The following is a 25427-nucleotide window of genomic DNA, read 5'->3' on the forward strand; positions in this document are numbered from 1 at the left end:
CCACAAGTTTGTCTAATGCCTGTATCTCTGCTACAGAACATGTCAGAATCATAACACACCCAGCATTCATCTTGTATTAAGATTTGCTCTCTATAGATACTAAATTCAGGCTAGTAGGGACACTCAGTTCAAGAGAAATCCGTACTTTGTCCCTGTTGGACTTGGAAGCTCCTGCTTACAGTGGCGGACAGATCCGCCGATGGACGTTAGCAATATGTATTTATTATTCTCCTAGCCCAAGTCGTTGGCCCAATATCTTGCAATATTAGGACAAAGAACCTCATGTTTTAAAAGGGAGATCCGACCAGTTTCAGCTGGTACAACTGTCTATGCATCTATACCGATCGTAAAAATTCCTTTAGGAGGGGCACGAGGGGTTTGGGAGCTGAAAGTCAGGAATGCAGCAAGAAGCAATAAAAGCTCTTCTACACCCATTGAAAAGAAAAGCTAAACACAGAGTAAAGGGGGGGGGGATTTAGCTCGCAGCATGGGTCTGAAGGGCAAAGCTACAAAATCATATTATATTTCATACAATATCGTGACACATAGTTAGAACAAGCTTCAAGCTCCTTTTGAAGAAGCATCTCCCTGCAGTGTCCAGGTATTTAAACTGGAAAAATCTTTTCTGTGAACTAAAAAAAAATGAACTAGAAACCAAAATGAGATCTGTTTACATGGAGGCAGCTTTTGTTCTCATTAAAGCATCGTTCTTAGACACTTAGTCTCCGGACTCCGGATAAGAATATTGCAGTTTGTATTGATCTTATATTTATGGGTATAGATTTTTGGCATCGTAGGGAAGGGACGAAAGGAACGCAATCATTCACATGGCCGTAGGGCCACTAGAAACACTCCAAATTAATATCAGTCGGATAGATGTTGTGGACCAGGTCATTTTTGGTCTCTATGCAAAGGTAAAATCACAATAGAAAATATGACGTCAATATCTAACATCTGGGACCTTCAGAGGCAAAGATACAACCCCTGACAAAAATTATGGAATCACTGGCCTTGGAGGATGTTTATTCAGTTGTTTAATTTTGTAGAAAAAAGCAGATCACAGACATGGCACAAAACTAAAGTAATTTCAAATGGCAACTTTCTGGCTTTAAGAAATACTAAAAGAAATCAAGAACAAAAAATGTGGTAGTCAGTAATGGTTACTTTTTTAACCAAGCATAGGGGAAAAATTATGGAATCACTCAATTCTGAGGAAAAAATCACCCTGTAAATTTTCATACCCAAAAATAACACCTCCATCAAATTAGATCTGCATCTAAAAAGGAGTGATCACACCTTGGAGAGCTGTTGCACCAAGTGGACTGACATGAATCATGGCTCCAGCACGAGAGATGTCAATTGAAACAAAGGAGAGGATTATCAAACTCTCAAAAGAGGGTAAATCATCACGCAATGTTGCAAAAGATGTTGGTTGTTTACAGTCAGCTGTGTCTAAAATCTGGACCCAATACAAACAACATGGGAAGGTTGTTAAAGACAAACATACTGGTAGACCAAGGAAGATATCAAAGCGTCAAGACCAGAAACTTAAAGCAATATGTCTCCAAAACAGGAAATGCACAACAAAACAAATGAGGAACGAATGAGTGGAAACTGGAGTCAACGTCTGTGACCGAACTGTAAGAAACCGCCTAAAGGAAATGGGATTTACATACAGAAAAGCTAAACGAAAGCCATAATTAACACCTAAACAGAAAAAAACAAGGTTACAATGGGCTAAGGAAAAGAAATTGTGGACTGTTGATTACTGGATAAAAGTCATATTCATTGATAAATCGCAAATCTGCATTGGGCAAGGTGATTATGTTGGAACTTTTGTTTGGTGCCGTTCCAATGAGATTTATAAAGATGACTGCCTGAAGAGAACATGCAAATTTCCACAGTCATTGATGATATGGGGCTGCATGTCAGGTAAAGGCACTGGGGAGATGGCTGTCATTACATCTTCAATAAATGCACAAGTTTATGTTGATATTTTGGACACTTTTCTTATCCCAGCAATTGAAAGGATGTTTGGGGATGATGAAATCATTTTTCAAGATGATAATGCATCCGGCCATAGAGCAAAAACTGTGAAAACATTCCTTGAAAAAAAGACACATAAGGTCAATATCATGGCCTGCGAATAGTCTGGATCTCAATCCAATTGAAAATCTTTGGCGGAAGTTGAATGAAATGGTCCATGACAAGGCTCCAACCTGCAAAGCTGATCTGGCAACAGCAATCAGAGAAAGTTGGAGCCAGAATGATGAAGAGTCCTGTGTGACACTCATTAAGTCCAGGCCTCAGAGACTGCAAGCTGTTATAAAAGCCAGAGGTGGTGCAACAAAATACTAGTAATGCTTTGGAGTGTTTTTTGGTTTGTTTGTTTTTCATGATTCCATAATTTTTTCCTCAGAATTGAGTGATTCCATAATTTTTCCCTTGGTTAAAAAAAGGAACCATTACTGACTACCACATTTTTTGTTCTTGATTTCTTTTAGTGTTTCTTAAAGCCAGAAAGTTGCCATTTGAAATGACTTTATTTTTTGCCATGTCTGTGATCTGCTTTTTTTCTACAAAATTAAACTACTGAATGAACATCCTCCAAGGCCGGTGATTCCATAATTTTTGCCAGGGGTTGTATCCTGTATGTTGGGAATCTCATAAAAATCCTTAAGGGCTGAGAACATCCCACAATCAACCCCCATACAAGGTCACCAAGGGGAGGTATGTTTACATAACTTAGAGCAAAAAAAGCAGAAACTGGGTTTGGGTCTTTGTTAGCCCCTGGAAGAAATAGTTCGCTATGGAGGTTCTGTCCATTTTCTCAATGAAAGTGCTACCCTTCGCTAAGCTCTGAGCCATTTCCGTGTCCAGGTTTAGTCTTTTGTTATCCCTTTTTATTTTATGTAATTGTATATATTGTATTGTTTTGTTCCCATTCTGCATCACCTTTGTATATTTTTATATACACTGCCTATCTTTCTGGATTAAATATAAAATGTAATAGCTCTGTTCCTCTTGCCCTGTAAACCGAACCCCTAAAGCCATACGCTACCTGTAACGGGTGTCCAATCAGCCTGTAGAAATGATCGGTGGTGACTAGGGTTGAGCGACCTTTACTTTTATAGGATCGGGTCGGGTTTCACGAAACCCGACTTTTTCAAAAGTCAGGTCGAGTGAAATCGGCCCATCCTATAAAAAAGTCGGGGTCGGGGTCGGCCGAAACTCGAAACCCAATGCAGTGCATTGGGTTTCCAATGGTTCCCAGGGTCTGAAGGAGAGGAAACTCTCCTTCAGGCCCTGCGATCCATATTTAAGTAAAATAAGGAATAAAAATAAAAAATATCGCTATACTTACCCTCTGACGCGCCCTGGTACTAACCGGGAACCTTCCTTCCTTCGAATCAGCGCTTTCAGGACCTTGCGGTGACGTCGCGGTGACGTCGCGGCTTGTGATTGGTCGCGCGACCGCCCATGTGACCGCCGCGCGACCAATCAGAAGCCGTGACGTCACCGCGACGTCACCGAAGGTCCTGGAAGCGCTGATTCTTAGGAAGGATGGCTGCCGGAAAGAAGCAGGGCGCGTCCGAGGGTGAGTATATTCCTATTAGGTATATACTCACCCTCGGACGCGCCCTGCTTCTTTCCGGCAGCCTTCCTTCCTAAGAATCAGCGCTTCCAGGACCTTCGGTGACGTCGCGGTGACGTCACGGCTTCTGATTGGTCGCGCGGCGGTCACATGGGCGGTCGCGCGACCAATCACAAGCCGCGACGTCACCGCGACGTCACCGCAAGGTCCTGAAAGCGCTGATTCGAAGGAAGGAAGGTTCCCGGTTAGTACCAGGGCGCGTCAGAGGGTAAGTATAGCGATATTTTTTATTTTTATTCTTTATTTTACACTTAAATCTGAATTCCAATACCAATTCCCGATATCTTAAACATATCGGGAATCGGTATCGGAATTCCGATTCCAGATTCAGAAGATCGCCGACTTCATGGCCGACCCCACACAGGGGTCGGGTTTCATGAAACCCGACTTTGCCAAAAGTCGGCGACTTCTGAAAGTGGCCGACCCGTTTCGCTCAACCCTAGTGGTGACAGCTAGTAGTTCTTTTTGTTATTGCGAAGTTATCAGTGACTGTATGGGGGGTATATACATATAATCTATGTATACCATGCGCTTACTGGGAGTTCCCCAATATCCAGCCTTGTAATAGAAGCAGCCGTTACCTCGCCCATCACTCGTCAGTTCATTGCGTAATTGTCCTGACGATTGACGATTGAGTTGCAATCCCATGACAATTGGTGGCAGCAGTGGGATCTCTGTGATCTCTCTGGCTTCATCTTTGCAGAAGTGGTAACAGTGGTGGGATCAGCGTGATCTCCCCGGCTGTGTATCCATGACAGCGTCAACATATTCTGATAGTTAAAGCTTTTAATATTTCCCTTTCACAGCGCTTTCTGAAGGCTTGAATTTTGCAAGGCCTATTCTTGGGTGATTGACCTATCCTGGTCACACATAGACTGTCCCTTGAATTTAATCTTAAATGATTTTCTTCTTTTTGTATGTGTCTTTGGATTAGTAAATAAAGTATTTATTAGTAAGAGCTTCACTTTCTGCTTACTTTTCTGTGCCAACAGACAGGAGAGGGCCCCTGTGGAAGAACAATACATATGCCCTTTGCAGTCCAATAGTTCATATTAATGCACAATTCCTCCAGCTTTGGAGAAGGTAGCAGGCCCCCTTACCTCTTGCGGTCCTTGTATTCTGTACTGTGACATCACTGTGTGTATTATCCCTGTACTGTGACATCACTGTGTGCATTATCCCTGCACCGTGACATCGCTGTGTGTATTATCCCTGTAATGTAACATCGCTGTGTGTATTATCCCTGTACTGTGACATCACTGTGTGTATTATCACTGTACTGTGACATCACTGTGTATTATCCCTGTACTGTGACATCGCTGTGTGTATTATCCCTGTACTGTGACATCACTGTGTGTATTATCCCTGTACTGTGACATCACTGTGTGTATTATCCCTGTACTGTGACATCACTGTGTGTATTATCCCTGTACTGTGACATCACTGTGTGTATTATCCCTGTACTGTGCCATCACTGTGTGTATTATCCCTGTACTGTAACATCACTGTGTGTATTATCTCTGTACTGTGACATCGCTGTGTTTATTATCCCTGTACTGTGACATCGCTGTGTGTATTATCTCTGTACTGTGACATCGCTGTGTGTATTATCCCTGTACTGTGACATCACTGTGTGTATTATCCCTGTACTGTGACATCACTGTGTTTATTATCTCTGTACTGTGACATCACTGTGTATTATCTCTGTACTGTTACATCGCTGTGTGTATTATCTCTGTACTGTAACATCGCTGTGTGTATTATCCCTGTACTGTGACATCGCTGTGTGTATTATCCCTGTACTGTGACATCGCTGTGTGTATTATCCCTGTACTGTGACATCGCTGTGTGTATTATCCCTGTACTGTGACATCGCTGTGTGTATTATCTCTGTACTGTGACATCGCTGTGTGCATTATCTCTGTACTGTGACATCACTGTGTGTATTATCTCTGTACTGTGACATCGCTGTGTTTATTATCCCTGTACTGTGACATCGCTGTGTGTATTATCTCTGTACTGTGACATCGCTGTGTGTATTATCCCTGTACTGTGACATCACTGTGTGTATTATCCCTGTACTGTGACATCACTGTGTTTATTATCTCTGTACTGTGACATCACTGTGTATTATCTCTGTACTGTTACATCGCTGTGTGTATTATCTCTGTACTGTAACATCGCTGTGTGTATTATCCCTGTACTGTGACATCGCTGTGTGTATTATCCCTGTACTGTGACATCGCTGTGTGTATTATCCCTGTACTGTGACATCGCTCTATGCTCCTTTAAAATCATTTAACATGGATGTTGGCCAACACAGTTCCTGAGTTTATCAGTATGTATTTCGGTGTCGTAGGTTGGGCGTCATTGACATTTTAGTTGAGCGCTGTGGAATCATTATACTGTTTTATATACAGAGGTTCTGGACTCTCCCATATATCAACCATCAGTCTGTTATTCTATCAACATTACCGATGAGGTCACGGGTTAATTTACCTTTGCAACAGAAATAAATGTCTCTTATAGAAACTGGTTCTTGCAGATCAAGGTTGATTCCTTTCGGAAGATGAAAAGTTTGATTTCAACTTTTTCCTATATAGCAGAGTGTTACAATTGTGGCACAAGTCAAAAAAGTCATGTAAACTTCTTGAGACAGTTTTGCTTCAAAGGAAGGCTTCAAAATTTAACTATTGAAGGAATATGACTAGTATATACTCTCATGTGCGGAAAACACGGCAAGGAATTTGCAGTGAACTTTTTTTGAAGGGTTTTCCCATGGTTTTTGTGATGTCTTCTTTATCGTCGTTTTCCAGTCTTTTTTTCCCTTCTTTGAATACTGAAGAAACTACTAGCATTATTTAAGCAAAAATAATGGCAAAACACTTGTGATGATTGAGTACTAAAATGTTGGAGTGATTACGACTGGAATTGAGCAGGTCGGAGGCTTGGACGGGTCTCAATTCAAGTACAGAGTATAATGGAAGTCAATGGGAAACTCAATCATTTTCCGGAGGACCCTACCAGGAGGGCTGGGGGAAATGGAAAATCGCAAAATTAGATGTAAACAACGCTCATGTGTAATGGGTACAGAATGGGTAAGATGCCTGGAAGCAGCTGTCACTGCTGGGTGCAATGTTGTCAGAGTATTACTCCAGGTTTACAAACTGACAATAAAACATACAAAACCGAAGATTTAATGAATTTTACAGGAAAAAATGTTGTGAAACACATCTGAAGCTGCCGGCAGGCCGCCCATCCCCCGCAGCCGTAAAAGCGCTGCAGCGGCCTGTCAGGCAGTATGCTCCGCTGTAACTCCGGCCTCCGGGACCAATCCCTCAGCGTCGCCTGTCAACATGGAGGAAGAGGAGTCGGACGAAGGTCAGATCCCTGCACAGACGGCGAACCCACAGCTGTGCTTGCCCTCTCTTCAGGGTTGGAGCGCTGGCTGCCCAACTGAACAGATGACCAGAAGACAGCCTGCAGGGAGGGGTGAGATGCTAAATGTACCCCTGTCTGTGCCACACAATCAGCTTAGGGACATTATAAAAAGTGTTGTAGAGGAAGCTTTAGGGGAAACAGTTCCCCCCCCCCCCCACAACTTCCCTAGTCAGCCCTGTAACGGAGTGTAGCCCTTACCCTCAGAACCCATTTAAGGAGGCTCTGACATGCGACCTTTCACCCCTAGGATTCCATCTGAGCTCTACAGTTAAGGATCTCATTTGGAATAATGGGTGTGGATTTATTTTCATTACTTCTCCGTAAGGACCACCTGAGTAGATTGGAAAAGAAGGAGGATAAGCCTGACAGTGATGATTCTAAACGCGCCTCTCTTAAGTCGTTTAACAACTGGATCCAGGCTTTTTCAATTTACTCAGCCGTGTTGGGGGAAAAGTTTCCCAACTTATGCAGCAAACTGTTCCAACATATGGATATTATGTTAGAGGCCTATCACAATTTTGGAGGCCTAGCTTGGCTTCACTATGATGAAGCTTTTAGGCAAAAGCTGGCGGTTCACCCTGACCTTAAATGGGGCGTGAAGGATGTGGGATTATGGATCAACCTTATGCTCCCACAGAGGCATTACAGCAGCAAACAACCGGCTGCCAGCGTTACGAGGAAAGGCGTCTGTTTTGCATACAACGAGACAGTGTGCAAATGGAATTACTCATGCAGGTTTCGCCATGAATGCTCCTTCTGCGGAAATGCACATCCCATGTTTAAATACTTTCGTAAGCAGTCCTCTCAATTATCTGCCAGAGATTCTAACACAAAGAGCTCAGACTCCGGTGAAGCTGGCAGAAATGCGTTGGTGGCTAAGCAGCTTGCCAAACAAGGAGACCTGTAAACTTCTGTTTAATGGCTTTTCCATGGGTTTCGAAATCCCTCAATTTAAAGGTCCGGGTTGTTCAATAGTGAAAAATTTGTCATCCCTAAATCTTCACCACGAGGTGGCTAGAAAAAAGATTTCTGAGGAATTAAAATTGGGCAGGATTGCTGGTCCATTCCCTTCCCCCCTTTTACTAATTTCCGCATTTCCCCCTTTGGCATTGTTCCAAAAAAGGAGCCGGGTAGCTTTCGTATGATCCACCACTTATCTTACCCCCAAGGTTCCTCCCTAAATGACGAAGTTGATAAAACCTCATGTTCAGTCACCTACTCATCGTTTGATACAGCTAATGATTTACTCAGAAAATTTGGCAGGAATGCGTTCATGGTGAAATCTGATATTAAATCCGCGTTTAGGCTGCTTCCAGTTCACCCGTCAGGTTTTAATTCTTTGGTCTTTCATTTTGATAATCAATTTTTCTTTGATAGATGTCTCCCCATGGGTTTTTCCCTATCCTGCTTTTACTTTGAAACTTTCTCATCATTTTTACATTGGGTGTTAGAATCCAGCACCAATAATGCAGGCATTCTCCACTACCTGGACGATTTTCTTTTTGTTGGTCCTCCTGGTTCTGGAGATTGTTTGGCGACCCTAAACAGCTTTATTAGTATGTGCAACAACTTCGGGGTTCCCCTGGTTCACGACAAAACATGCCTTCCGACGACCGTGATTGCATTTTTAGGCATTACTCTGGATTCCAACAAGATGGAATGCAGGTTGCCCGAGGACAAAATTTCTAAGTTACACGATTCTCTAGAGATATTCGTGGCAAAAAAGAAGGTGACATTAAAGGACATGCAATCTTTATTAGGCCTCCTTAATTTCGCTTTACGCGTTATCCCTATGGGCAGAGTGTTTTCTAGGCGCCTTTACACTTATACTATAGGCCTTTTATCCCCCGGGTCCCATATTAGAATTTCATCGGATTTAAGAGAAGACGCGAAAATTTGGCTTTCTTTCATTTCGGAATTTAATGGCAAATCCTGTTGGCAATCTTCTTTTGTTTTGGCTGACACGTTACCTCTTGCTTTTTTCGTCAATAGCAGCTTCGGCTTTGGCATTCTTTTTTCAACTCATTGGTTTACTCACCCATGGTCCGATTCATGGGTAGCGAACCAAGTAACCGGAAACGCAATGGTCTTGGAACTATTTGCTATCCTCATCAGCTTAAAGCTATGGGGTCCTCAATTAAAAAATGCTAGGCTATTAATTCTATCCAATAACAAAGGTATCAATTTTTCTATTAATACCCTTTCCTCCAAAAATTTATGGGCTACTAGGATCCTAAGACAATTAGTTTTGACCTGCCTGAAATTTAATATCTGGTTGAAAGCTAAAATGAGGTCAAGTGTTTTAACCTCAATTACGGATTCTCTTTGTTATCAACAATGGCAAATCTTTCGCCAACAGGTGCCCAACGCGGACGTGGAGGCGACGCCCTGCCCACAAGGGCTTTGGGACATAGTCTTGAACTAATTCCTCACTTTATTGAGCATTCATTGTCTGCACGAACATGGGCTGATTACTCAGCGGCATGGCAACAATGGGTCGCGTTTTGTAGTCTGAATAATTTTAATTTCTGTATTACCAGTCCTATTTCTGGATTGCGTTTTGTGGAGTTTTTATGTAGCAAAGGGCTATCATACTCGGCGGTGGCCAAATCCCTTGCCGGCGTTTCATTTTTTCTGAATTTATTTGGCAAAGCCCCGCTAACGGGTTTATTCCCAATTAAGTAATTTTTAAAGGGTTTCAAGAGAATTAATTTTAAACCGGATTCTAGACGCCCTATTTCCCTTCCACTTTTAAAAGACCTTTGTCTAGCCCTTCAGAAGGTGTGTCTCAATTCGTTTGAAACACTTTTGTTTTCCTCAGCTTTTTCTCTAGCCTTTTTTGGGGCTTTACGGGTAGGTGAAATAGTATCAGTAAGAAAGTCCAAACCGTCGGGGCTGATGGTTTCAGATGTCACTTTATTTGATTCTCATTTAATTTTATTTGTTAGAAGATCCAAGACCGATCAGCTAGGTAGAGGATTTAGATAAAAAATTGACCCCACATCAGAACAAGTTTCTTGCCCATTAGCTAACACCAAGAATTGGTTACTCGTTAGGCCTTGTTTTCCTGGCCCGTTGTTTATTCACTTGGATGGCACCTCTGCAACTGTTTTTCAGTTTAACTCCGTTTTGAAAAAGTGTTTAAATTTTTTGGGGAAAGGACATTTGAGATTTACCTTACATTCCTTTAGGATAGGTGCAGCAACGGAGGCAGCGAGATCGGGTCTTCAAGACTCTCAGATTATGCAATTGGGCAGATGGGAATCGGGTAGATTTAAAATTTATGTCCGCCACGATTTATATGTCAATTAACTCTGAATTTGTTTTCAGGTCCCAAAGTTGTCTGGATTATGGGACATTCCTATGTGTTTTAGGCGCAGAAGAGAGCCAGCCAACGTTCATACTCTGAGAACCCTTCGTTTAGCCAAGAAGTTGTACAAGTTTTTTTGGCACAGCATTAGAGGAATGTCTTGGCGTAATGTAGTTCTGGAATTCAAAAGATGCATTATCAATCTCCCTTATCCTGATTTAGTTATCCTTCACTTATCGGGTAATGATCTTGGAAAAATCAAAATTCTCGATTTATTGGCTATTCTGAGGTCTGACTTTACCCACCTCAAACAGTCTTTTCCTTGCGTTTGTTTTTTTTTTTTTCAGAGATCATTCCCAGATTACTATGGAACAAAGGTAACCTTTCCTTTTTGGAAAAAATACGAGAAAGGGTTAACAGGGAGATGTCTAAATTAATAGTTTTTCCTTTAGGCATGAGGACTTAGAAGGATTTCTACCCAGGTTTTACAGGAACGATTTAATTCATTTGTCAGATATTGGCCTGGATATATTCAATTTGAATCTCCACGCAATGGTGGAAAAATCGCTGTGGTTTAGTGGGGGGGCCACGTCTCTTTGAGCCATGGCGTTTGGAAAGTCACCCTTATCGGGTGGATTGGTTCTATGGTGGTTAAACTGTTGGTTATTTAAGAGTTAATCTAAAGAAGTTGGTGTATATGGAAATTCAAGTAACTCAAAAATAAATGACACGGCCATTTCTTCCAAACATTGTCTGAGGTGTCTATTTATTTCTATGAATGGGCTTTGTTAGGCCATGAAAAGAGAGAATAGAAGAACAAACGCTGTTACATTTTTAGGTAAGTATCAACATGAAGACATCCCTTCATAGCAGCAAGAGGACTGATAAAGGCAAAATGGTAACACATAAAGTTGACTGGCTGAAGATACGATAATCTGATTAGAATCAGTGATATAGGTATATGAAACACCATAGAGAGAGGTACAGACAGGCATTTATCAAATTCCAATTCGTGGCGTTTTAAATTAATGTCTTGACCCAAAAGTGACTTTTCGTAGATCGCGATGACAAGCTTCTGCCCAATGTGCAGCAAAGATGGTCATGTGAGAGACGGGAAGTGTGACATGTTATGGCATGCACTGAAAAATGGAAGTAGTGCAAGAATAGAATAGGGACATAAAAACAGTATAGAAAGAAATTCAAACAGAATGTAAAAAAGATGTCTATACAACGTCATGTGCTCATAGTAGTGGAGAGTTTGTGTTCTGAAAGCTCAGTAAAAAAAAACTGTAAATGTACATATCCTAAGTTTACACTAGAGTATGAAAAAAATGTCCGATTTTCATCCAGAAAAAAGACAATTTTTTTTCATTCTCCCAAATGTGAGATTCAATTTAGTTAATTTATTTCAGTTCTTCAATACAAAAAGTGAAACTCCTATATTATATAGAGTCATTACAGACAGTGATCTATTTCAAGTGTTTATTTCTGTTAATGTTGAGGATTATGGCTTACAGCCAAATAAAACCCCAAAGTTATTATCTCAGTAAATTAGAATAATTAACAATAACCACCTGGAAAGGCTTCCTAAGCATTTAAAAAGGTCCCTTAGTCTGTTTCAGTAGCTCCACAATCATGGGGAAGACTGCTGACTTGACAGATGTCCAGAAGGCAGACATTGACACACTCCACAAGGAGGGTAAGTCACAAAAGGTCATTGCTAAAGAAGCTAAAGAGTGTTGTATTCAAGCATATTATTGGAAAGTTAAGCAGAATGAAAAAGTGTGGTAGAATAAGGTGCACAATCATCCGGGATAACCGCAGCCTTGAAAGTAAGCCATAATCATCAACATTAACAGAAATAAACACTTGAAATAGATCCCTCTGTCGTGCACAAATTTCACAACGTGCGTCGGTAATGTCGGCCCGACGCATAGCGACGGACCCGTACCGATGCAAGTGTGAAAGTAGCCTAAGCGACGGATTATGACGGATGGCCATCCGTTTCATCCGTCTTTCACTGGATCCTGCATAAAAAACCAGTCCGTCGGGCAGAGAAAACATTCAGAGGAACGTTTTTTCTGCACGTCGGAAAATCGGTCAGCGACGGATCCTGCACTGCCCGTCACTGGCTACATTGGAACCCTATGGGCACAGGATGCGTCGCTGCCTGTGAAAAGCAGGAATCCAGCAACAGGTCCCATCTTTTCAAAGAGAGTATGCGTGGAAGAATTTCCCATCAGGGAAATTCTCTCTCGCTCGCTCTCTTTCTCTTTTTACTATTGATGCTGCCTATGCAGCATCAATAGTAACAAGATAGAATGTGAAAAATAATAATAATAAAAAAAAATCGCAATATCCTCACCTATCGGAGTCCTGCGCAGCGATGCTCCCGGCAGTTAGCGTTCATAGTAATAAATTGCAAAATCTCGCGAGAAGTCGTGGTTTTGCGAGACCGCGACTTCTTGCGAGATTTTGCAATGTATTACTAGGAACACTAGCTGCCGGGAGCATCGCTGCGCGGGAACACCGGTAGGTGAGAATACTGCAAACACTGGTTTGTGTTGTGTATGCGTTTTAGCATTGGAAAACCGCTGCGAAAACACATACACAACAGGTGCACAAAGCCTCGAAGGGTCCGTCAGAAAGAAAATGGAAAGCTGGTGGTCAACGGCCAACCCATCACCGTCTCTCAGGAACTTGACCCAGCTAACATCAAATGGGCAGATGCCGGCGCCAACTACGTAGTGGAGTCCACCGGTGTCTTCACTACCATTGACAATGCCTCTGCTCACTTGAAAGGAGGTGCCAAGCGCGTCATCATCTCCGCACCATCAGCAGATGCTCCCATGTTTGTCGTTGGTGTCAACCATGAAACCTATGATAACTCCCACAAGGTTATCAGCAATGCCTCCTGCACCACAAACTGCCTTGCTCCTCTTGCAAAGGTCATCAATGACAACTTTGGCATTGTGGAGGCCCTGATGACCACAGTCCATGCTTACACCGCTCACAATCTGCACAGGATCCGTCATTTCAATGTCTTGATGGATCCTGTGCAGATTTGGAAGACGGAAGTGTGAAAGAGGCCTTAGGGTCACCATACTTTGCAGGTGGGGGAGTGAACAGTAAGGTCATCAAACTGTGTGTGGAGGGTGCTGTGTAGGAATTCACTGTGGGGGTATCATACTGTTTGGGGACACTTGCTGACATCATATTTTATGGGGGTAATGAAAGGGGAATCTAGGGCATCAATAGAAGGAAAATCACTATGCAATGGCTGCAAAGTTGTGAACAGGTGTCTACAGACTTGTTCACTATGCAAATAGCCCATGTGTTATTGGTTCTATAATTGTTCTCTTGTTTCTACAAGACTGGGGAGTCCACCACTCCTCTGTGGTTCATTTGCATTGTAGCTGTTCCATCCTGCATGTCCACATGTGTATTTTTTCTCTCTGAACCCTGCTTATTCAGGTACTATACAGATGATCAGGTTTTTAAATACATCAGATAGGGATTATATACATTAGATAGGACTGCTCTATTATGGGTATACCTTGGCGATTGCTGGAGCAGCTTAACATACATTTTTTTGCAAAAAAACGTATTAACTAAATACCCTGTATTTTTTTTTTCATTTTTTGACTAGCACTTGCTTATTTACTGTGATTTTTTTACAACAGAGTATTTTTGACCTCTCTGTGCGTTTTTGTGTCTTCAAATTCTTTGGTGGTGTGAACAGGTTTCTACAGACTTGTTCACTATGCAAGTAGCCCATGTGTTTTTGGTTCTATAATTGTTCTCTTGTTTCTACAAGACTGGGGAGTCCATCACTCCTCTGTGGGTCATTTGCATTGTAGCTGTTCCATCCGGCATGTCCACATGTATATTTTTTCTCTCTGAACCCTGCTTATACAGGTACTATGCAGATTTTTTTGACTAGCACTTGCTTATTTACTGTGACTTTTTTACAACAGAGTATTTTTTACCTCTCTGTGCGTTTTTGTGTCTTAAAGTTGTGAAATATGCTATTCTGTGATCCGGTCAAATATTGTTTTGTTTTTCTGGGGTGTGGGGGCCCAATTAGTACTCTTCCTATGGGGTTCTATGATTTCTATGTACACCTCTAGGTGTCGCATTGCAACTTGTGACCTACCGCGACTGTAAAGGTACCGTCACACTTAGCGACGCTGCAGCGATACCGACAACGATCCGGATCGCTGCAGCGTCGCTGTTTGGTCGCTGGAGAGCTGTCACACAGACCGCTCTCCAGCGACCAACGATGCCGGTAACAAGGGTAAACATCGGGTAACTAAGCGCAGGGCCGCGCTTAGTAACCCGATGTTTACCCTGGTTACCTTCCTAAAAGTAAAAAAAACAAACAGTACATACTTACCTACCGCTGTCTGTCCTCCAGCGCTGTGCTCTGCACTCCTCCTGTACTGGCTGTGTGAGCACAGCGGCCGGAAAGCAGAGCGGTGACGTCACCGCTCTGCTTTCCGGCTGACCGACGCTCACAGCCAGTACAGGAGGAGTGCAGAGCACAGCGCTGGAGGACAGACAGCGGTAGGTAAGTATGTAGTGTTTTTTTTTTTTACTTTTAGGATGGTAACCAGGGTAAACATCGGGTTACTAAGCGCGGCCCTGCGCTTAGTTACCCGATGTTTACCCTGGTTACCAGTGAAGACATCGCTGAATCGGTGTCACACACGCCGATCCAGCAATGTCTGCGGGGAGTCCAGCGACCAAATAAAGTTCTGGACTTTCTTCCTCGACCAGCGACAGCACAGCAGGGGCCTGATCGCTGCTGCCTGTCACACTGGACGATATCGCTAGCGAGGACGCTGCAACGTCACGGATCGCTAGCGATATCGTCTAGTGTGACGGTACCTTAAGAGTAACAAATGTCTACAATTGTGTTGGATTTTCTATTGCTGGTTGCACGGGACACTCTTATCATGGACTTCAATACAAGTCAGTTTTGTCTGCAACTTATTTGCGATTTGATAGGTTAATTAATTACCATTTTGGCAGCAGCATTTCTACCCCAGGCTACAGGACATTTGTAGGGGAAATGCCTTGTGTGCACATACAGTGAAAGAAATAATTATTTGTTCCCTTGCTGATTTTGTAAGTTTGCCCACTGACAAAGACATGAACAGTGTATAATTTTAAGGATAGGTTAATTTTAACATTGAGAGATTGAATATCACAAATAAAATCCAGAAAATCACATTGTATAAATTATATACATTTATTTGCATTTTGCTGTGAGAAATAAGTATTTGATCCCCTACCAGCAATTAAGAGCTCTGGCTCCTACAGATCAGTTAGACGCTCCTAATCAGCTTGTTACCTGCATTAAAGACAGCTGTCTTACATAGTCACCTTTATAAAAGACTCCTGTCCACAGACTCAATTAATCAGTCAGACTCTAACCTTTACAACATGGGCAAGACCAAAGAGCTTTATAAGGATGTCAGGGACAAGATCATAGACCTGCACCAAGCTGGAATGGGCTACAAAACCATAAGTAAGACGCTGGGTGAGAAGGAGACAACTGTTGGTGCAATAGTAAGAAAATATAAGAAATACAAAATGGCTGTCAATCGACATCGATCTGGGGCACCATGCAAAATTTCACCTCCTGGGGTATCCAGGATCATGATGAAGGTGAGAGATCAGCCTAAAACTATATGGGGCGAACTTGTTAATGATCTCAAGTCAGCTGGGACCACAGTCACCAAGAAAACCATTGGTAACACAATACGTGTAAAGGTTTAAAATCCTGCACTGCCCGCAAGGTCCCGCTGCTCAAGAAGGCACATGTGCAGGCCCGTCTGAAGTTTGCCAATGAACACCTGGATGATTCTGTGAGTGATTGGGAGAAGGTGCTGTGGTGAGATGAGACAATAATTGAGGTCTTCGGCATTAACTCAACTCGCCGTGTTTTGAGGAAGAGAAATGCTGCCTATGACCCAAAGAATGCAGTCCCCAATGTCAAGCATGGAGGTGGAAACATTATGTGTTGGGGGTGTTTCTCTGTTAAGGGCACAGGGCTACTTCACCGCCTCAATGGGAGAATAGATAGAGCCAAGTACTGTAAAATCCTGAGTGAGAACCCCCTTCCCTCCGCCAGGACATTAAAAAAGGGCCGTAGCTGTGTCTTCCAGCAAGACAATGACCCAAAACATACAAAGGAGTGGCTCAGAAAGAAGCACATTAAAGTCATGGAGTGGCCTAGCCAGTCTCCAGACCTTAATCCCATAGAAAACTTATGGAGGGAGTTGAAGCTCCAAGCGACAGCCTCAAAATCTTAACGATTTAGAGATGATCTGCAAAGAGGAGTGGACCAAAATTCCTCCTGACATGAATGGAAACCTCATCATTAACTACAAAAAACGTCTGACTGCTGTGCTTGCCAACAACGGTTTTGCCACCACGTATTAAGTCTTGTTAGCCCGAGGTATCAAATACTTATTTCTCACTGTAAAAAGCAAATAAATGTATATAATTTATACAATGTGATTTTCTGGATTTTATTTTTGATATTCTATCTCTCAATATTCAAATTAACCTACCCTTAAAATTATAGACTGTTCATGTCTTTGTCAGTGGGCAGACTTTCAAAATCCGCAAGGGATCAAGTACTTAATTCCTTCACTGTATACTAGGTGACTTCGAGAAATCATGATTGTGCAATGTATTGTTTGATGCTTCACATGTAATACAATTGGGGAAGGGAACATGAATAGTAATATTGCCCTTTTGTTAATTGAATGCAAAATTATCCACGGCTTCGGTAATGAATAAATGAGGCTTGTCGGCTACTTGAACAGCGGCGCTTGTTAAACTTTCGATTACAATTATCCCCCCCCCTCCTCCTCCTCGTTATGACTAACGCCTTTCTGGAATTTCACATTAGCTGGGAACATTATGTTATGTAAACAATGCACTTTTTTTTTAAGAATCTTACAGTGGAATGAAAATGAGGTGAAGTTTATGAAATGATCCCATTCAGGGAATTCATAATACTAGAGCTCGCCAAGAGGTTCCTCTGTATCGTGGCTTATATTTATACCAGGGATGAATGAAATTCTAAAGGTGTGCCTGTCATTCCAGAGGCCTGTATGTGTCCAAGAGGAATAACATTATTTCTGGCCATTATATGACTTGTATTCTGCATTTTTCACCAGTTTTCTCCTCTGTAGACTCTATCTCTAATTTTCAATTGTCTCCCAGCTAGTGGGTGGATATTCCAATATACAATACAATCAGATGTGAGTGATTCCTGCTCTCCAGTCTCTACAGTGGGGAAAAAAAGAATTTGACCCACTGCCGATTTTGCAAGTTTTCCCACCTACAAAGAATGGAGAGGTCTGTAATGTTTATCATAGGTACACTTCACCTGTGAGAGACAGAATCTGAAAATAAAAAAACAAAAAAAATCACATTGGATGATTTTTACATAATTCATTTGCATTTTATTGCATTAAATAAGTATTTGATACAATAGAAAAACAGAACTTAATAAAATTTGGTACAGAAACCTTTGTTTGCAATTACAGAGGTCAGACGTTTCCTGTAGTACTTGACCAAGTTTGCACACACTACAGAAGGGATTTTGGCCCCCTCCTCCATACAGATCTTCTCCAGATCCTTCAGGTTTCGGAGCTGTTACTGGGCAACATTGAGTTTCAGCTCCCTCCAAAGATTTTCTATTGGGTTCAGATCTGGAGACTGGCTAGGGCACTGCAGGACCTTGAAATGTTTCTTACGAGGCTTCTCCTTAGTTACCCTGGCTGTGTGTTTCAGTCATTGTCATGCTGGAAGACCCAGCCACGTTCCATCTTCAATGCTCTTACAGAGGGAAGGAGGTTGTTGGCCAATATCTTGTGATAGCTGACCCCATCCATCCTCCCTTCAATACGGTGCAGTCGTCCTGTCCCCTTTGCAGAAAAGCACCCCCAAGGTATGATGTTTCTCCCACCATGCTTCAAGGTGTTCTTGGTGTTGTACTCATCCTTCTTCCTCCAAATATGGCAAGTGGAGTTGATACCAAAAAGTTGTATTTTAGTCTCATCTGACCACATGACCTTCTCCCTTGCTTCCTCTGGATCATCCAGATGGTCATTGGTGAACTTCATATGGGTCTGGACATTTGCTGGCATGAGCAGGGGGACATTACGTGCCCTGCAGGGTTTCAATTCATAACAACGTAGTGTGTTACTAATGGTAATGTTTGAGACTGTGGTCCCAGCTCTGTTCAGGTCATTGACCAGATCCTACCGTGTAGTTCTGGGCTGACTCCTGACCTTTCACTGAATCATCCTTACCCCGCGAGGCGTGATCTTGTATGAAGCCCCAGACCCAGGAAGATTGACAGTCATCTTGTGTTTCTTCCATTTTATAAAAATTGTACCAACAGTTGTTGCCTTCTCACCAAGCTGCTTGCCTATTGTCCTGTAGCCCATCCCAGCCATGTGCGTGTCCCTGGTGTCCTTAGACAGCTCTTTGGTCTTGGCCATGGTGGAGAGGTTGGAGAGTGATTGAGTGTGGGGTTAGGTGTCTACTATACAGGTAACGAGCTCAAACAGGTGCAAGTAATACAGGTAATGAGTGCAGAGTAGGAGGCTTTTTAAAGAGAAACTAAAAGGTCTATGAGAGCCGGAATTCTTGCTGATTGGTCGGTGATCAAATACTTATTTCATGAAATAAAATGCAAATTAATTATGTAAAAGTCATATAATGTGATTTTCTGGTTTTTATTTTTAGATTTTGTCTCTCACAGGTGAATTGTACGATAAAAATTACAGACCTCTCCATTCTTTGTAAGTGGGAAAACTTGCAAAATCGGCAGTGTATCAAATACCGTAAATACTCGTGTATAAGCTGAGATTTTCAGCACATTTTTTTGTGCTGAAAACGCCCCCCTTGGCTTATACACAAGTCATTGTCCAGAAAGCCGGCGGGGGAGTGGCGGAGCAGTGGCTGGAGCCAGCAGCTGTGGCACAGTGACTGCTGCAGCTGCAGCCACCGGCTAACAGAGGACATCATACTCACCCTCCTCACGCCGTCGCTGCATCTCCGTACCTGCATTTCCGTTGTCCCGGCAGCTCTTCCTGTGCTGAGCGGTCACATGGTACCGCTCATTAAGGTAATAAATATGTACGCATTTCCACTCCCATAGGTGTGGAGCGCATATTCATTACCTTAATGAGCGATATCACATGACTGCTCAGAACAGCAAGCGGCACCCGGGACAACGGAAATGCAGGGATGGAGATGCAGCGATGGCGCGAGGAGGGTGAGTAGGATGGGGGGAGGATGTGAGCCATGCATATAATGATGGGATGAGGGGAACCGAGCCATGTGGGACCAGGGGGAGCAGAGCCATGCGGGATCGGGAGAGCCATGCATACAACAGGGGGAGCCACACATACCAGAACAGGAAGGGGGGAGCCAGACATAGCAGGACAGGGCGGGGGAGCCACGCATAGCAGGGAATGACAGGGGGAGACACATACCAGGACAGGGCGGGGGAGCCACGCATAGCAGGACAGGGATGAGGTGACAATGCATACCCAGCTTATACTCGAGTCAATAAGTTTACCCAGTTTTTCGTGGCAAAAGTAGGTGCCTTGGCTTATACTCAGGTCAGCTTATACTCAAGTATATACGGTACTTATTTTCCTTACTGTATGTAGCACATGTTCAGGAGCAGCAGCACAATGGAGGACATTATACAGCATCATTATTGAGTAGCAAAAAAAGTTGTTTCATCATCCACCATTCCTGTTGTGTGCTGTAGCTGCTTCAGAGGATTTATAGTTAGATGAACTAAAAGGTGATAAGTTTTTGCTGATTTCAAGTGAGATAATCACAGAAAATAGTTTTTAGCATTACAGCACCACAAAAAATAGGTTAAAAGTTTATTCTGATTTATTAACACCTAAGTGCGATCAAATAGATGCATACTATAATCTTTTTCCTTGATTAGTATACATTTTTTAAATTTATAACCTATTTTTATTTCATTCTGGGATACTACAAACTATCTTCAGTGATTACTGAGCAGTGTAGCTGTGAATTCAGCTTTGAAGTGAGATATAATACTTAAGAGTAGCAGCACAATCTACCTGCTCTTTAACTATTATCCATTTTCCTCTGCCTTCCCGGGATGCCATAAGGGGGCAAAGGTTCTGATCACTGCTGCAGCCTGTGTCCTTCCCCCCTGAAATGAAGCCTCAACAGTGACATCTGTTTCAGGGGTCGGGCTGCTCTATTCAGCATGTGTTGGTTGTTAATTCCAATATATGCTCAGTGTGAGCTCCCTTGTCACTGTGAAATATATTTCTCAGTACGCAGTGACTTCCACACTGGCTCTAATTAGAAGTGATGAATCGGCAACAGAGCGCATTGTAAGGTGAGAACGAGCGAGCAGAGACCAGCCCCTCTCTTGAAAGTGACATCTGCTTTGGGGGCAGGACTAATCTCTGCTCGCTGAGTTTTCTCTTTAAAATGCACACTGACAGTGCGCTCAGTTGCCAGCTCATGACTTCTAATTAGAGCCAGCGAGCGAGTGCATTGTCACTGCGCATTGACAAGAATATTGCACAGTAAAAAAGTAGCTGATACTGACCATAAGTCAGAACTGACAACAGGCACATGTTCAGTACATAAGGGATTAGCCCAGCCCCTGAAATGGACGCCATTGATGATGCTTCCTTTCAGGGTTGGGACACAGGCTGTGGCAGTAACTGCAGTCACTGCGCCCGTTTGAGCATCCCAGAATGCACTGGGGGACTTTCAAACGAAGCATGATCAAAATGGAACTAAAAATAAATAAATAAAATAAAGCAGTTAAACAAGAGATTGAAGTGTAGGGACTTTTTAATTAAACCATACCAGAAAAACTATATTATTATTAAAATAAATAGAGAGACATTTAGGTGGAGAATCAATATTAGTTTCGGACCACTTCTTTAACAATTTTTCATCGTAAGTAAGTTTATGAGGCAAGGCGGAGGAGAAATGCCTCGAGTGGAGAAACAAGCAAATTTCTCTAATAAGATACATAACAAAGTTTCTTATATTTGATTTACTATTAATTCGTGCAGTAGCCATTTACTTGCTATTTAGCCTTATTTCACTAACAGACGGAAGCTTTTAATTATATAGAAGCAGAAGAAACATAATCTTGATTAAATAACTATGTGCAGTAATTATGGACAGGATTCAGCCATCTGCGTCGTCAGGTTTTATGTGCAGCAGTCGTCATCATCCATATTTGCTTTCATAGGGGTCATTTAATGCAAGATACAGCGCCACTGAGGCAATCTGTCATCGTCCTATCAAAGGAACCATTTAAGCTGGAAGGTCACTCTGCCTCTTCAGTCACTTCAGGGTCATGCTGCTCTCTCCATCATTAGTCTCCTTTGCTGTAGTTCACCCTCAAAGGCAGCACTGCTTACAGACACTTGTACATCAACTTGTCCCTATATAAGCCCCTCTCACTATGGGCTAGTCCCGAACAATAACTCTATCTTACCCTATCTACAATCACTATCTTCTTATCCTACCTATCTTATCTCATTAGCTCTAAAATAAAGGTACCTTCACACTGAACAATTTAACAACGATATCGCTAGCGATCCGTGACGTTGCAGCATCCTGGATAGCGATATCGTTGTGTTTGACACGCAGCAGCGATCTGGATCCTGCTGTGACATCGTTGGTCGGAGCAGAAAGGCCAGAACTTTATTTCGTCGCTGGATCTCCCGCAGACATCGCTGAATCGGCGTGTGTGACGCCGATTCAGCGATGTCTTCACTGGTAACCAAGGTAAACATGAGGTTACTAAGCGCGGCCCTGCAAATGTAAAAAAAAAAAAAACACTACATACTTACGTAAAAGAAAACAGCAACCCGCACCACCGACCACCCACTGTGGTCACTTCCTGGTCAGAACACCTTTGCTGGATCGCAGACCTCGGGTGCTAATAGCCTGAAAACATGCCATATGGAATATAGACGAAAAGAAAGCGGCAGCACTCACCGGTCTTCTTGCAGGTTATTTATTAGTGAAAAGAATCTTCACGGCACGGGGGTGTGTGGTTACAAGGACATGTGGGGGCTGAACGACGGCCGTTTCGCACCTCACAGGTGCTTCAACGGGACCCGTTGAAGCACCTGGGAGGTGCGAAACGGCCGTCGTGAAGATTCTTTTCACTAATAAATAACCTGCAAGAAGACCGGTGAGTGCTGCCGCTTTCTTTTCGTCTATACTACATACTTACATTCCGGTGTTTGTCGCATCCCTCGGCGTTCTGCTTCCCTGCACTGTCAGCGCCGGCTGGCCGTAAAGCAGATTACAGCGGTGACGTCACCGCTCTGCTTTACGGCCGGCGCTTACAGTCAGTGCAGGAAAGCACAGCGCCGGGGGACAGACACCGGAATGTAAGTATGTAGTGTTTTTTTTTACATTAGCACTGGTAACCAGGGTAAACATCGGGTTACTAAGTGCGGCCCTGCGCTCAGTAACCCGATGTTTACCCTGGTTACCAGGGGACTTCGCATAGTTGGTCGCTGGAGAGCTGTCTGTGTGACAGCTCTCCAGCGACCACACAGCGACGCTGCAGCGATCGGGATCGTTGTCTAGATCGCTGCAGCGTCGCTAAATGTGACGGTACCTTTACACTATGCTGTACACTATGTGGTGGACAGCCATTGTCCACCACCCTTATTCCAGCAGTGCCTAATAATGGTAAAGCCGCGGATTTCACCTCCATTTGCCGATGATATTCCCCGGATGCCGAGTCACATCTCATTCCAGTTAAATATTAATAAGCTCTGAGAAAACATTTCTAAGATGTAATTGATTGTATTTGATAGATAGTGAAGGTCTTGGCAGATATGTAGAAAATGTACAAGGGTGCGGGTGTAAAGTGGCTTTCTAGTTAATTATTTCCCATCAACACTATAGAATGACCTCAGCGAAAATAATTAGTCTCCAATTCTGCGGTTGGACAGAAGTCACTTTTTCACAACCTTTCTGGAAACTTTTTTGTTTAAAATCCACTTGATGAAAGTGTGGTCATTATGCTGTTGTTCTCATTTTAATGTGTCTTAATGCAATTATTGCCATCCAGCGCAAAACTATAACTCCCAGCAGACCCGGGCAGCTTGTGTTTATGTAAGTAGCTAGTATTAACCATTTTAGGTTATATTCATGTACTGAATAATTGCAAATTACCGGTAATCTGCACCAAAAAATAGAGTGCTAGTAAAAATGTGCATTTTTTACACATTTTTAAATATTTTTTTTTTAATTCATTTTTTCCCCATTCATTTAAATGGATGAATTAATTGACACGCTGCAGATATATAAGTAAAGCGCTTTGATGGTTAATCCTCAAGAAAAAAAAATAAGCAGCACGTGCGCGAGATTTCAGAAATCTTATTTACTGTGTTGGAAATGTAAAAGGCTTATTTTTTTAACCTTGAAAAACTTGTGCACGCGTGAACAAGTTCTCGCAAAATTGGGGCTCTTTGTATCAACCAGGGCAACATCGGCATGATGATTATGCTTGTGCAAGTTTCCTACTGCTCATATTGCTATCTGCATGGGTTTATTTGGTTGCATGAGTAATGCAAAGTGCAAAGAACGTGGATGAAACAACAAGCACATTGATTTCAGTGGACCCCATGTAATACTGCATGACTCCTATGGTGGCGCACTTGTTGCCGGCTTCATCTGTTGATCAAAGCACTGCTTGACTAGCGTTTAAGCAGCAGAACAACCTGTGATCAGCATTGTTTTACTGTGGATACACCAAACATCACTGGAGGTGACTTGTGCTTCGTGACAACAATCCAGCCAGGAGGAGAATAGGCCGGCCTGATTTCTTGGTGCTCTGACAATACAAAGTGTCGCCATGCTGGGATCCTCAGCTATCAGCTATGATCTATGGGGAAACTTCAAAGTGTTTAATTTCTCTGCAACACCACCTCAGGCGAAATAAAACAATGCACAGTACCAATTCATATCAACGGGATTTCCATGTAATACAAGATGCTCTTCATCATCCTACCGCTGGACTATCAAAGGTCATACCCAGGAAGACCTCGTTCTGGGACAGCGTGGTGTAAAGGTACCGTCACATTTAGCAACGCTGCAGCGAGCTAGACAACAATCCCGATCGCTGCAGCGTCGCTGTGTGGTCGCTGGGGAGCTGTCACACAGACAGCTCTCCAGCGACCAACGATGCCGAAGTCCCCGGGTAACCAGGGTAAACATCGGGTTACTAAGCGCAGGGTCGCGCTTAATAATCCGATGTTTACCCTGGTTACCAGCGTAAGCATAAAAAAAAACAAACACTACATACTTACATTCCTGTGTCTGTCCCCCGGTGCTGTGCTTCTCTGCACTGTTTAAGCGCCGGCCGGAAAGCAGAGCGGTGACGTCACCGCTGTGCTTTCTGGCTGGCGCTCACAGTCAGTGCAGAGAAGCACAGCGCCGAGGGACAGACACCGGAATGTAAGTATGTAGTGTTTGTTTTTTTTTACATTTACGCTGTTAACTAGGGTAAACATCGGGTTACTAAGCGCGACCCTGCGCTTAGTAACCCGATGTTTACCCTGGTTACCAGGGGACTTCGCATAGTTGGTCGCTGGAGAGCTGTCTGTGTGACAGTTCTCCAGCGACCACACAGCGACGCTGCAGCGATCGGGATCGTTGTCTAGATCGCTGCAGCGTCGCTAAATGTGACGGTACCTTTACACTATGCTGTACACTATGTGGTGGACAGCCATTGTCCACCACCCTTATTCCAGCAGTGCCTAATAATGGTAAAGCCGCACATGCCGATTCAGCGATGTCTGCGGGAGTCCAGCGACGAAATAAAGTTCTGGACTTTCTGCACCAACCAACGATGTCACAGCAGGATCCTGATCGCTGCTGCCTGTCAAGCACAACGATATCGCTAGCCAGGACGGTGCAACGTCACGGATCACTAGCGAT

This window comes from Ranitomeya imitator, chromosome 1, assembly GCF_032444005.1.
Source record: "Ranitomeya imitator isolate aRanImi1 chromosome 1, aRanImi1.pri, whole genome shotgun sequence".
Classification (NCBI taxonomy): Eukaryota; Metazoa; Chordata; class Amphibia; order Anura; family Dendrobatidae; genus Ranitomeya; species Ranitomeya imitator.